This window comes from Colius striatus, chromosome 7, assembly GCF_028858725.1.
Source record: "Colius striatus isolate bColStr4 chromosome 7, bColStr4.1.hap1, whole genome shotgun sequence".
In the NCBI taxonomy this organism is placed as follows: Eukaryota; Metazoa; Chordata; class Aves; order Coliiformes; family Coliidae; genus Colius; species Colius striatus.
Window position 1 is genome coordinate 2,930,503 of NC_084765.1, and position 13,056 is coordinate 2,943,558.

The following is a 13,056-nucleotide window of genomic DNA, read 5'->3' on the forward strand; positions in this document are numbered from 1 at the left end:
AGATTCTGATACATCACACACTGCAACACTTCTGAGGTCACTGAGAGCATTGCCACGCTCTAGGCATGTCCAAGGCTCCTGCCATCCTCTACCAAACATTTATCTGCATAGAACAACCAAAAACTTTTCCTGAGGATGGATTAACCCCTTTCATAAGCCAGAGGCACATATTTCCCATCCATGATGGTCCTGTAGGATGATAATAAGAAGAGGAGCAATGCCAACTTGGCCCTGAGCCATGCCTCTGCCTGCCAGAGACCAGGCTCCAAGCCCCATTGCTCATTTGCAGACTTGCATGTCTTAAATGGTCCCTGCTTCACATTTTCTGATTCATCCGTGACATCTACCAAGTTGTCTCTATCTAATCTGTGCTAATAAAAATCAGCATGACAAAACACTGCCTTGTGTATAAATAGCCACAAGTTTCAGAGCTGTCACTGAGTTTATAGGGCAAGATTCAGTTGTTCACACTTTACCACTTGGTTTCCACTGCAGTATGTTAACTGACCATGCAAGTGGCCAATTAAAGAGAGTCTGTTAAAGGGTGAGGAGGCTTTTGATAAAGGCTAGCAAGCACTTCAGCAAGAAAGTTAAAAGGAATTCCCTGAAACTCTGCAGCTCTCTTTATATGACACAAATATGCTGCTTGCCAAGGACAGATGAGATTTTTCATGCAGAAAACTCAGTTCAAAGCTAAGAAATAAAATTATCCCCCTTCTCCAAGTTTTTCTACTGCCAAATAACATAAACATGGCTGGGACAGTGCAAAATTGTAATGCCTAGCTGCTTTCAGGCAATACAATGTGCAAAAGGGAAACACAGCACTATTTCAGTTTGCTGCACACCAGCAGTGATTTATGGACTTCAAACAAGAAATAGTACCCTAAACTATTTGATTCGGAAATGGATTACTTCAAAGAAATAACTTAATATCATGTCAGGAACTGTCTGTGATCAGTCATTTAAGATAGACTGTTATTTAATAAAAAACAATGACAATTTCTTATATCTCAAATTCCATTATACATTACAAAGTTGTTCAGTGCTGTCTATAGAAAAAGTTGATTTCTTTTCATCTTTAAGACTATTAAAAATTTACTCACAATTTATAAAATTCAAACAACTATTCCTGGAAACTGAGATTGATTGTTTTTTCCTTTTTGCAAGCATGTCAAAAACCAGTGCAATCCATTTTGAGCATGACATTAGACATGTCTTGCCCATGCTAAAGACAAACTGGACTTGGAGAACCGTTCCTTAGCAAAGTCTCCTGCTGCTAATGGTCCTGCAGCCAAGTATAATGAAGAAGGCACTTGCTACTAGGTTCTCTATATGCTTTGTTATAGAGGCAGCACAGTGCAACAAGTGGTCTAGCCCTTCCTTTCTGAATGTCAGACATGACACCATGAAGTGTGGAAAAATTGTGGGCACCTGAACCTTAACTCAACTGCAGTTGTGTTGTTGATGTAAATGATGAGTTAATGACAAACATTATGAAAAATCAGGCCAGGACTGTTTAAACTTGAGCTGTTTATACCATGGCATCTTTTTCATGTTAATATTTCTGTTCTTTAGCTCCCCATTTCCAAGCTGATATTAAATGTTGTTCAAAATATAACCATTCATATATGATGATTTGTAAGACACACAGAGACTGAGTCAGTGAGTGTGTGGGATTCATAAGCTGTACAGCTCTTGGCTGAGCAAAACAAGATAGCAATAGGTGTTCATTTAGGGACCAATGGAGCAGGACTCCTGACAAAATGAGCAGATTTTAGTTGTATTAACAGGTTTGATTCCATTTTTCTTAAATTCTGAGTGCTGGGTTGACCTTGATTACCTTCTAGTGTCATTCTGTGTGTGTACATGCAATCACATTTTATTACTATTTTATTGTGGGTAGATACTGAAGTATTCTTTCTCTATGACTCTCCAGGTTATGTTGACCTTCACTATCGTTCATTCACACTGCTTCATATAGGTTAAGGAAAGTGATTTAGTGATGTTTGTACCAATTAACATATTCCAGATTCAAATTGGTTGCTAATCAGGTTACCTCTGAAGTACAAATCAGATCTTTATCAGCTTAAAGGTATTTGGTAAGTGTCAAAGCCACTTGGTAAAGCTCTGTGATTTCTGGGGAGCTACTATTTACATACTTTTTCATTATCCCCACAGTCACATCTGTTTGCTACTAGTGCCTTCAAGAAAAGTGTTTGTAATGCTAGCTGAGGCCAATACAGCTGTTTAATGTCATTGAGGTTAAGGGTGTTTGTGAGAAGAAAGGGAGTACTACCTGTGGGATGAGCACCTATTAGAGACAGGAGGTCTTATTAAAGAAGTTTAGAAGAAATGTCCAGCTGTGCACTTCTGACTGACTGCTGCTTAGCAAGTTTGAGAGCTCATTCATGAGGAACATTATAGAGCTTTTGTTGGACAAACCTCTTTGATAAGCTCCTTCACTTGGCCAGATGGTGACTGGGTCCCCACTCTGATTCCTGTCTGCAGTGGGGATTGTTCACAGTGGCTTGTGGATGAGCAGCACAGTGGGATGTATGACTTCCATAGGTCTCCTTCATCACCAAGCCAATGTTGCTCCAGTGCCTTCCCATGCCTGACATCAACACTGAAACCCAGAACCATCACAGCCATTTCCCATCTGCAAGCACCCTATCAGCCCTGCAGCAGGACAGCCCCTCCAGCCAGGAAAGTCCAGGGAGAGCCTCAGTTCCTCCATAAAACACCATCCAGAGTGAGGACCACTGCTTTGGCAAGCCTTGGTGCCCCTCTCCTCTCCCTCTCAGCTATCACTAACCAGTAAAATGACTCCATATTACCTGGTGGGGAAAGGGCAAGTTGCAGCTCCGCAGCACCTGCCTTCCACGCTGAATCCCACTCCGAGAAACCCTTATGCTGCCGTGAGCAGGAGCCTGTCCATGGCGAGTTACACATTAACCAAGGCAATTGGGTTGCTATCTCACCTGTGCAGTCTCACTCTGGAGCCAGAGTGTCTTTTCCTCTGTGCTTTTCCTTCAAATGAGGTTTGAGATAAGCGTTCTGATGTCTCCGGGCATGACCGTTGCAGCCGGGAGGTTACTGCCGTGTGGTGACCCCGGGTCTCTTGCAGTGCATGCTCCGGGAGCGGCTGTGCCCGTGCAGCTAGGCAGGTCCAGCCTGACAAGAGTCATAACTTTAGCTGTAATTTATTACAGCTTTTCACAGTCCATAAGGAAAATCACCACGATTGCTTTTCCCCTTGTTTTTGACCTTTCTCTGCTGGGACCAGGTGACTGGCACTGCCAACCTCCAGCAGCCCTGCCCGTATCCACCTTTCTCTTCCCAGTCTTGCACACAGTGGGCTGCTTCTGCCCTGAAAAAAACCCCATTCAATGTAGCACCCTTCCTTCTTCCATGCTGTCCCATTTTCAGACCTTTTCCTCTTGTTTTGCCATTTCTCTTTTCCCCTGACTATCTTGCTTTCATTTCCCACTCACCTTTTCTTATATCTCCTGGTTGCATTACCTCAGTTGTCTACTCTTTCTCTCCCACCTTTTATTGCACTTTCTCTTTCCCTTGACATCTTTTGTCAGATCCTATTCTGGAGATCTTATGAATCACTTTAACATCAGATATACTCAAGCTTTAATGAAGCTCATACCTGGACCTGCCTGCTGCCAGACATCACCTGCTGATGGGAAGCAGAGAGTAACATCTTTGTTTCCTTCTGCTTTCACATGCATGATCTGTGCTGTTACTTTATTAAACTGCCTTTATCTCAATCCACACAACTTCCATCTTATTTTCTCCCTTCCCTGGCTTGCTGAGGAGGGGGATGATAGAGTGGCTTGGTGGGCATCTGGCATCCAGCCAAGGTCAGCCCATCACATCTAGTCTGAATCTACCCCGTTTCAGTTTAAAACTCTTCCTTACTCCTCCGGTTGATATCTGCCCTTGGTTTTCATCTTCTGTGTTAACTTCAAGCTCCTTTTGAGTTTGGTACGGAATTTTTAACTTGACTCTCTTTTATTTTGACTCACATATCTCCTTTCCTTCAGCCCTTTGCACTTTCTCTCCCCGGTGTCTGAGGTTTCTCAGAGAGCAATGGCCTAGCTACAGTGTGAAGAGTTCAACTCGTGCATCTGTCTGAGGAACAAAGTATATTAGCCACAACCCATCATGAAAGAAGAATTAGACCATCAAGCATCTGTTTACCAGTCAGTAAAGCATAAAAAACAGGTCCTTTGTGCTCCTTGATATGTTATCAGATATGATTCACTGGATGGTATCTGTTTTGACAATCATAGTGTGGGCAATTCAGCACAGGGTTTTTTAGCACACTTAGAATGGTCAAGTGTTTATGTATTTATAGAACTGTGTAAGTTATAAATACAACTATGATAGTCTTATGCTGTGCAAAGAAGGTGTGTCTTGATGGAAGCTTGTTTTAGGCAGAAAGATATATATATATATAGATAGATATCATCTCTACACATGGTCTTTGTGTTCATTAGCCAGTGCATTTTAAAGAACTTGAATGCAGAAGCACTGCTAAAGTCAGATGTACAAATGGAAACCTAAGAAATTCCATGGTAAGATAAACTGAAGGTCTTTGACCTCAAAGATCACAATTTTAGTGTCTTCCACAAACCTTTGTTCTAGTAATGCCAGTCACGTCCAAGGTAGTAACTTGTTTGAAATGAATTCTTCATATGTATTTTTCTCATTTAATATAATTAATAATAGAATCATAGAATCATAGAACGTTAGGGGTTGGAAGGGACCTTTAGAGATCATCTAGTCCAACCCCCCTGCAGAAACAGGGTCACCTAGATCTGGTTGCATAGGACTATGTCCAGGCATGTCTTGAAGACCTCCAAGGAAGGAGACTCCACAACCCCTCTGGGCAGCCTGTGCCAGGGCTCCCTCACCTCAACAGTGAAATAGTTTTTTCTTATGTTTAAGTGGAATTTTTTGTGTTCCAGCTTCATCTCATCATCCCTTGTCCTGTTGCTAGCTACAACAGAAAAAAGGGATGTCCCAACCTCCTGACACCCACCCTTTAGATATTTGTTAATGTTAATAAGATCACCCCTCAGTCTCCTCTTCTCTAGACTGAGCAACCCCAGTTCCCGCAGCCTTTCCTTGTATGAAAGATGCTCCAATCCCCTGATCATCTTGGTGGCCCTGTGCTGGACTCTCTCCAGAAGTTCTCTGTCCCTCTTCAGCTGAGGAGCCCAGAACTGGACACAGGACTCCAGATGAGGCCTCACCAGGGTAGAGTAGAGAGGGAGAAGAACTTCCCTTGTCCTGCTGGCCACACTCTTCTTGATGCATCCCAGGCTGCCATTGGCCTTCTTGGCCACGAGGGCACATTGCTGGCTCATGGTTAGTTTATTATCAGTCAGGAGTCCCAGGTCTCTCTCTGCAGAGCTGCTCTTCAACAGTTCGACCCCCAGCCTGTCCTGGTGCATGGGGTTGTTCCTTCCCAGATGCAGGACTCTGCACTTGTCCTTGTTGAACCTCATGAGATTCCTCTCTGCCCAACTCTCACATACACATATACAAAATGTAAATTATAGAATAGGAATTCCAGCCATAAAATACCATTTTATTTCATGCCTTGGTAAATAATTCCTGAAGTTAATATTTTGGAGTAACGAGTAGTAAATAGCAAAGAATGTGACTTCATGGAAAGAGGTACCTCATGTGATTATGTCTCAGAAAGTACTGGAATATAGCTTGTTCAGGAAATGTTATAACTTTGGAATATAGCTTAGCACAAAATATGGAAGAAAAGAGTAAATACAAGCATGATGGTTAATGTATTAAAAGTCTATCAAGCTACTTCCTTAGGTTAAAAATTGATATATTGCGTTTCAGTCTGGGGCTTTTACACCTTCTGTTACCAAATAAATGTCACAATTGCAATGTTCAATGCTAGAAATCTGACTGTAATTACTGTGTTTCTAAACAAAGTCCTTCTATGCACACCTAGGTGGCCTTAAGAGAAAAAGTCATGTCATTTGAATTTATTTGGGTCCTTTAAGCCTCAGTCTACTGCTAGACACAGGTACCCAGCAAAACAAGAGAAGAAAAAATGAATGAAATATTTGGTGAATAAAGGTGAATAACATCAACAAATACCTCTTCAGGTTTTGACTGGTGGAAAAATGTTCTCCTGGTACTTTCTGCTTGCAAGTCAGATGAGTGCAAATCAGAGACCTCACAGAGGAGGGAATGCATGTGCTTGGAAGTATAGTCTGCATTGTTGGTTTAAAGCTCAGCATCTAGACACATATTCTTTCTCTTCTGCAGAGCAATCACAGAAAATAAGTCAGGCTACCAGTCAATTGACCCAGAGAGTATTCTGCTGTAATCACCTTGTTGTGACTCTTACAGGAAGGTCAACAGATGCAGAAACAAGGACTATAGATGCATTTAATAAAAAGGTGTATCTGTCCAGGTGAGTACCACAGCTACAAGACTAAAATTGTCATATTCACTTCTCCTCGTGACATAAATCAGAGGTTTCTTTCCATTAGAGTTTTGGAAGATGATGTGAAGTACCTTTGAATTTGTTCATTGTTTGCTCTCCCCAAAAGTTAATTAAGAAAAATATGGAAGCAAATATGTAACTACTTGTCAATTTATTCCAATTCTATTCGTAGGAGCTGCAAACACGTTATCCTCTTGATTCTGTGGAAAGCCCCACCAGCTTTAGAGATGTATACTGACTTCACAGGGACACAGTCGGTCACTCACCTGTCCAAGCTGCTGCGATAACAGAATTCACTTTACACGTGACCCTCAATAAAAATATGTCTTTATGTTGGTGGTGGGAGTGCACTGAAGGATATATTCCTGATAAAAGGGAAGAGTGCCTGAACTGATGATTGTAAATCCACACTCAAGGAAGAACCAGCACGGGTTCTTTAGATACTGTGCTGAAAGATCACGAAAAATACAACAGCCACAGCTCTATGAATGTGTGTCTTAGAAACATAAATCTACACATACTGAAAATCCCTCTGCTACCTATCAATACCTATTCATTTTTTTTACCTTTCATGAGGATCCATGAAGCTTCACCAAAGCATACAGTTCACAACTTTGTTTGAAATGGTGACATTAATGGAGAGCCCACTCAATTATTCTGTTAAATTCATTTTATAATTGACATTAACACTTAAACAATTGAGCAACTCTAGAAATCTGTTTAATGACACACAGCTTCAGGATGTTTTTGTGCCTTTCCCATCTACTTTCTACAAATAAAATTCACTTGTAAGTTAATGGATATAATCAGAAAGACTAATTTGGTTTTTTTAATAGAGAGCCACAACAGTGTTGGTAATAAAATGATGTGCACTAAACAATAAGTTGTGGTTAAAAGTTTCCTTTTTTTCCTGCTAAGGAGATTACAAGGTTATCATTTGTAAAATAAGCATATCCCTGTTAATTAAATTAAGGACTTGGGCTGCATAAGCAAATACCAATCACAGGAGAGAAAGAGAGAGAGGGATGCTGAGTTTCACAGGTAATTTGTTTCTGGCTACTTAGCAGGGCTCTGACAGACATTTGCTAAGTAGAACGCAAACATTTACTATTTAGTTCACCTATCCAGCTAACACCTACAAGCCTCAATTAGCAAAAGCTGCCTCTTTTGGCAGTGTGGATGGTTTGTTGTGAAAGATTTTTACTGTGATGGCTTTAAAAGAGCATTTGTTGCCGATTTAAAGATATATCAGCACTGATTAAACAGCAACCATACAGTTATAGACTTTATAATTTCAAGATGCTTTATCTTGCAGCTCTGATTCAGGCCCACTGAAGTGAGTAGGTGAGCTTGTATTGACTTCAATGAAGACAAGCCCTAAATGAGATGCTGGAAAGGAAATATGCCCAGCATGTCCCCCCAGATATTTATACCCACTGCAGTCAACAAAAATCTGCACTCAGAACCTCAAAGGTACACTTTAAGTGTCTTTATAGGGTTTGGAAAAGTCTTCCTCACACTGCCTGCCCCATGAAATGCCAAGGTAAATGGCAGTCCCTCTTCTCCAAGGATGACTTTCCTCTAGGTCGTTATCTCAGAAGTGCAACCCGTGTCCAAGGCAAGCTCCATGGCAAAACAAGGCAAATCCCCACGCACGCGAAGAAAGGGGGAAGTTCCTTTTGGGATTCATGGTTGCACACTCCACTCATGTCTGTGCCTAAATCTTGCAACTTCAGCCAAGTGCATTCAACAAGGAGTCTTGTCTTAGGGAGGCATTAATGCAATTTTGTTAAATGTCAGCTCAAACTCGTAGCAGCCTAAACAAAGCAGGAGGAATGCTGTGTCATGGCATGGGCTGCAAGCTGGCAGAGCACGCTGAAAATAACAAAGTGATTTCAATGAAAGTTTGGTAGGAATGTGTTCCTGGGGAGAAGGGGAGGGAGAGCTGATGGACTTGTATTGGAACTGGCTGTTGGAAAACCTGTCTTGTCTAAGATAGAGCACTTTCTTGTTCTCTACTTTTTAGAAATTAGAGTGAAAAAAGGGAAGTTCCTTCATTCCTGTGTGGTTTTGTTGTACTTTTTTAAATACAATGGTCGGTCACTGATGAACTAAAAGCATTATTTAGCTGGAGGTTTTAGACCAAATTGAGTACCACAGAGAGGTGAGCTTATGGATTGCTGCCACACATTTTGCCAGTTTTGTCTAAAAGCTCTGTGTAAACACTGTTTTAATTGTGTAAGCATCCATCCATAGTATTTCTCTCTATTTCAGTCCTGGAATAAATACCACAGAGTAATTAACCACAGGATATTTACCTGTGTTATTCATCAAAGGGTATCAGATATAGACTCACTGAACTGCTGACTGGGATATGAAACATACTGCTTGCACCAGTCTTAGTGTCAGAGGAAGGAAAGCAGCAAATGTGATGCCTGCTTTCAAAAGGGCTCAAAGGAAGATCAATAAATCAGTCACTAATGAAAGCTAATATAATAATGAAAAATTATTGTAAGCCACAAGGATAAAAGCAAAAGAGTGAGTAGGATACCAGAACGGTTTTATAGAAGAAAGTTACAACTTAACTCTGGAGTTTTGGACAAGTCCCCCTGCCCAAGGCTGCCATGAGAGAAGTCTTGGAACTCCTATTCCCTGAAAATGATGGAGCTGTAATCAGTGGTCATTAAATACAATGTTAGTTCCACCATAAGGTGCTGAGTATAAGTTGACCTTCATCTCATAAAGTCCCACTGACAAATACTGACAAAGGTGGAAGAGTGACTTTATATGGTCCTTTTTATCTTGTTCTGTAGGTATCTGCGGTCAACCACTACCAGATTGGTAGGATATTGGACTAGACTTGTCTTTGATCTGACTCGTTCCATTCCAAGCCATGCTTCTGTTCTTGCAAGACTGTCCAGACATACTCTTCCAGTTATAACAAAATATTTGAAGGATGCTAAACACCACAGTTCTGGATTTATCCACTTCTTAATTCAAACAGCTCAATACAAGACCCAGTTGGAAAGCAAGGAAACCGTGGGTTTGGAAAATTCTTGGTCTTACGTCCTGCGTAGCAAACTCTTGCATTTAACATAGTAATCTTAAAGCTTCAAAGCTGTTTATTCATGAATTAGCTGGCACTAGGTAGTGAGGCCCTTACTACCTAGTATGCAGCCCTTACCTGAGATGACATATCCAACCCTCTAAATCAAACAGTATCTCAAAGGCAATGGCACTTTTTGCCAGGTCTTTCCAAAAGTAATGGTGGCTACTCCTGTACCTGGGTAAGAACATACATACTGCTTTTGAGCTGTGACACTAAGACATTTTCCATAAACGTTGCTTCCATAAAGTAGTTTTTGAATGATAATGACGTTTTGTCACTTCTTATAGGGGCTGAAATTGAATCTAGAAGGGAAATGTAATTAAATATGGGGCTTAAGAGATGGAAATTAATAAGACTTGTGTCTGAACCGACCCCGTCACATCACCTTTGGTTGGTAGGATGTCCTCATCTCTTTCACAGTGGTTTGGGGAAATTCAGCACTGTAGCAAAGCTTTCACACACTCCTCAGCAGGTCTTGAATCAGCTTCCAAGAACAAATGCCGGGTCCTGGCCCTGGCTATTCCTATGGCAACAAAACAAAGTCTGTGAGGCCAGATTGCTTATTCTTTGAAGGTGAGTAAAAAGAAAATGAATAAAACAATCACCAAAGCAAGTAACAAGTTAACAACATACAATTTCAAGCGAGTTAAAGAAAAAGAAAAGAGTGGCCTTTGTAAGTGATGTGCATCCTGCTGATCTTTTGTAAAGCCAGCTGTGAAACATAGCTGCGATGTCTGTTTATAGCTAGGTGTGCAGGCTTCCAGATGTGTAAGTGTAAAGCCTGCAGACATCAAAAGGATTAACATTGAAAATCATTACCTGAACACCACCTTTATGTATTTCAAAGGGAAACCAGATGAACTTTCCCTATAATCACTACCTTGCAACATCCCTTTAATGAACCAGCTAGTATAGGATTGTTTTTTCAGTGAAATAAAGAGGATGCTGGTGTTTTCCTCTGCTAGGATTTGCTCTCATCCCTGGGATACCTCACAGTTCTGCTGCTCAATGAGGGACTGAATAGGATTATACAGCAGCATCAAGTGGGAAAAGGCAGACCCAGCAAACCTTCAAGGGATATGGTAGACAAAATCTGTGGTCATTAACTGGAAATGTTGCAAGAAGGCTGGTGTTCAAATCTCAGGGTCATGGGAAACATGAGCTGAGAAGCCCCTTGCGACTGTTTTTGGTCTTTTGTAATATGGTTACTTTGTTTTCCAGAGCTTAAGGAGTCATCTCTTAGCTCAGAATGGTCGAATGTGCTATGATGGTGGCAAACAGGACTCTGTAAGTTGGCCTCAAAGAATTTATTACTTTTATCATTAATTAACCTGTGATTTCTGGTACAAACAGTAGCCAGTGCACACCTTCTAATATGAATCCAGGATTGTGACTGGTACCTGCTTCAAAGAGAATAATGAACTTTCTGTATTTAGGATGTGCACATGCATGGTATTTCCTACCCTTCTGGGTCAGTGGCTCTCTAATCAATGGCCTGTCATTTCTGCACCTTGAGTGAGCAACCTGCATGTTGAAAAATTACTCAGAGTTGTGCTTCTAAAGTATTCCCGAATAACCACTCAAGTGAACAATATTTTTTCCTCCACAGTGTTCACAGAAAATGATTTGGTGATTACATTTGTAACCATCGGTAATTCACTGGATAAGAAAATATGAATGGATGTCTTTTTGTCTCTTTAGCCATCTTCTCACCTCTTCCGTTACTGTAACAGAGAATCAAGGAGAGACAAAAGTTTTCTGTAGATGGGAGATTTAAGACCCACATGAATCTTAATAAAACCCACACAGAGTTTAACGAAAGTATTAAGAAAGTATTTTGTCCTGTGGATGAGAAATTATTTTCAGAATTAGTTCCTACTTGCTGCATTGTGAAATCTGAAAATTCTAAGCCAGCTGTAACTAGGAGTATCTGATATGTGATGTGCCTCATGTCCCTGTTTTGTCTTTGTTCAACTTGCAATTTTCTAGCTCAGAAAATTGCAGTTTCCTCAAGAGGATATTCAGATTTTTTGCCACAGACTCCATCCCCTTTGATCCACATTTTGTTGTTTTGTTTTGTTTTTATCTAGCAGCCTGCTTTGCATAGCTACCTCGGTGGCTTTCCCACAAGTAAATAAGAAGTCAATGATAATCCTCTCCATATTCCTTAGACAGGGCAGGACAGTCAATCAGGATATGAAAGACAGAGTCAAAGCATCTAAAGTGCATAATAAGATGTTACCATGTTGACTGCAGAGTAAATAAATGAGTTTGTCACATGCCATCTCAAGATTTGGAATTATTTGACCTACTGTCTGTCCTACACAGAAAAATATGTATGGTATAAAATAATAGTGGATTAAATAGTATGAATTGTTTGCCTGTAGCTGCTGTGTACCTAACATCCACACGGGATGCAGTTGAAGGGAGTTGCTTCAGGCAAGGCCTGATCTGGTCCCATGGGTTAAATGACCATTAGTAGTTTACAGCATGTCAGGGGGCTTCATTGAGCACATATTCAGGTTTAGTTTAATTCAAAGTGAATTCAATCCACATGCTCTCATATCACTTATTCCTGAACACAAACTGAAGGTCAAAAAAGGAGGGGAGTCAGCTTTCTTTCAAACCATTTCTCCTGGCTTAAGCTAAAATACTGCTTTAAACAGACCCTTTTTCCACCAACATACTGTACACAGAAAAAAAGAGTCTAGTGATTGGAATTCATTTTCTTCTAAATCACCATAGCCAGCTAATGGAAGGTAGGGTACACAGACGTGTACACCTGCAAGGAGCAGGTACACCTGCACAGTACACGGGTGAGATAAAATGCATTCAACCACCTGATCCTCTTCCCTACCATGAAGCCTTCCAGACCCAGGCAACTGCATTTGCTTCCTTCTTCAAGACATCTGAATTTTCCTGTGCCATCCTCACTCTCACAACCAGCCATGCTGATGAACGACTGAGTTTTATTTCCCACTGGCAGCCAGCAGACGTGAGACAGGATTGTAAGGTCACCAGCCACAACACAAGGGTCAGGGCACCCTCCCTCTGCTCAGTACCCTCGCACCAGCATCAGTGCACGCTGTCAAAGATGCTCGCAGGCAGAGGCAGCTCTCCTCCTACTCAGGGCTCAAAGGAAAGGCCAGCAAAACAAAATAATTGCCAGATTCCTCATGATAGTTCCAGTTTCTTTGCTTTACTCAGTTTGATTTATGACGTGAGTGCTACAAAGTTGATCTGGTTTCACCAGGCTGTGGAGTAACATCCCACACTCATATGAGCAGCTAAGTGGAAGCAATCGATCCACCCTCTCCTATGAGGAGCAGTCATGAGAAACAAGAGGTTATTTATTTTCTGTTGCTTGTTCAGTCCTTGTCTTTTATTTTTCAGCTAACACCATCATGAGTAATAAAACAGGTTAATTTTTTTGCTTCTGTTTAACTTCATA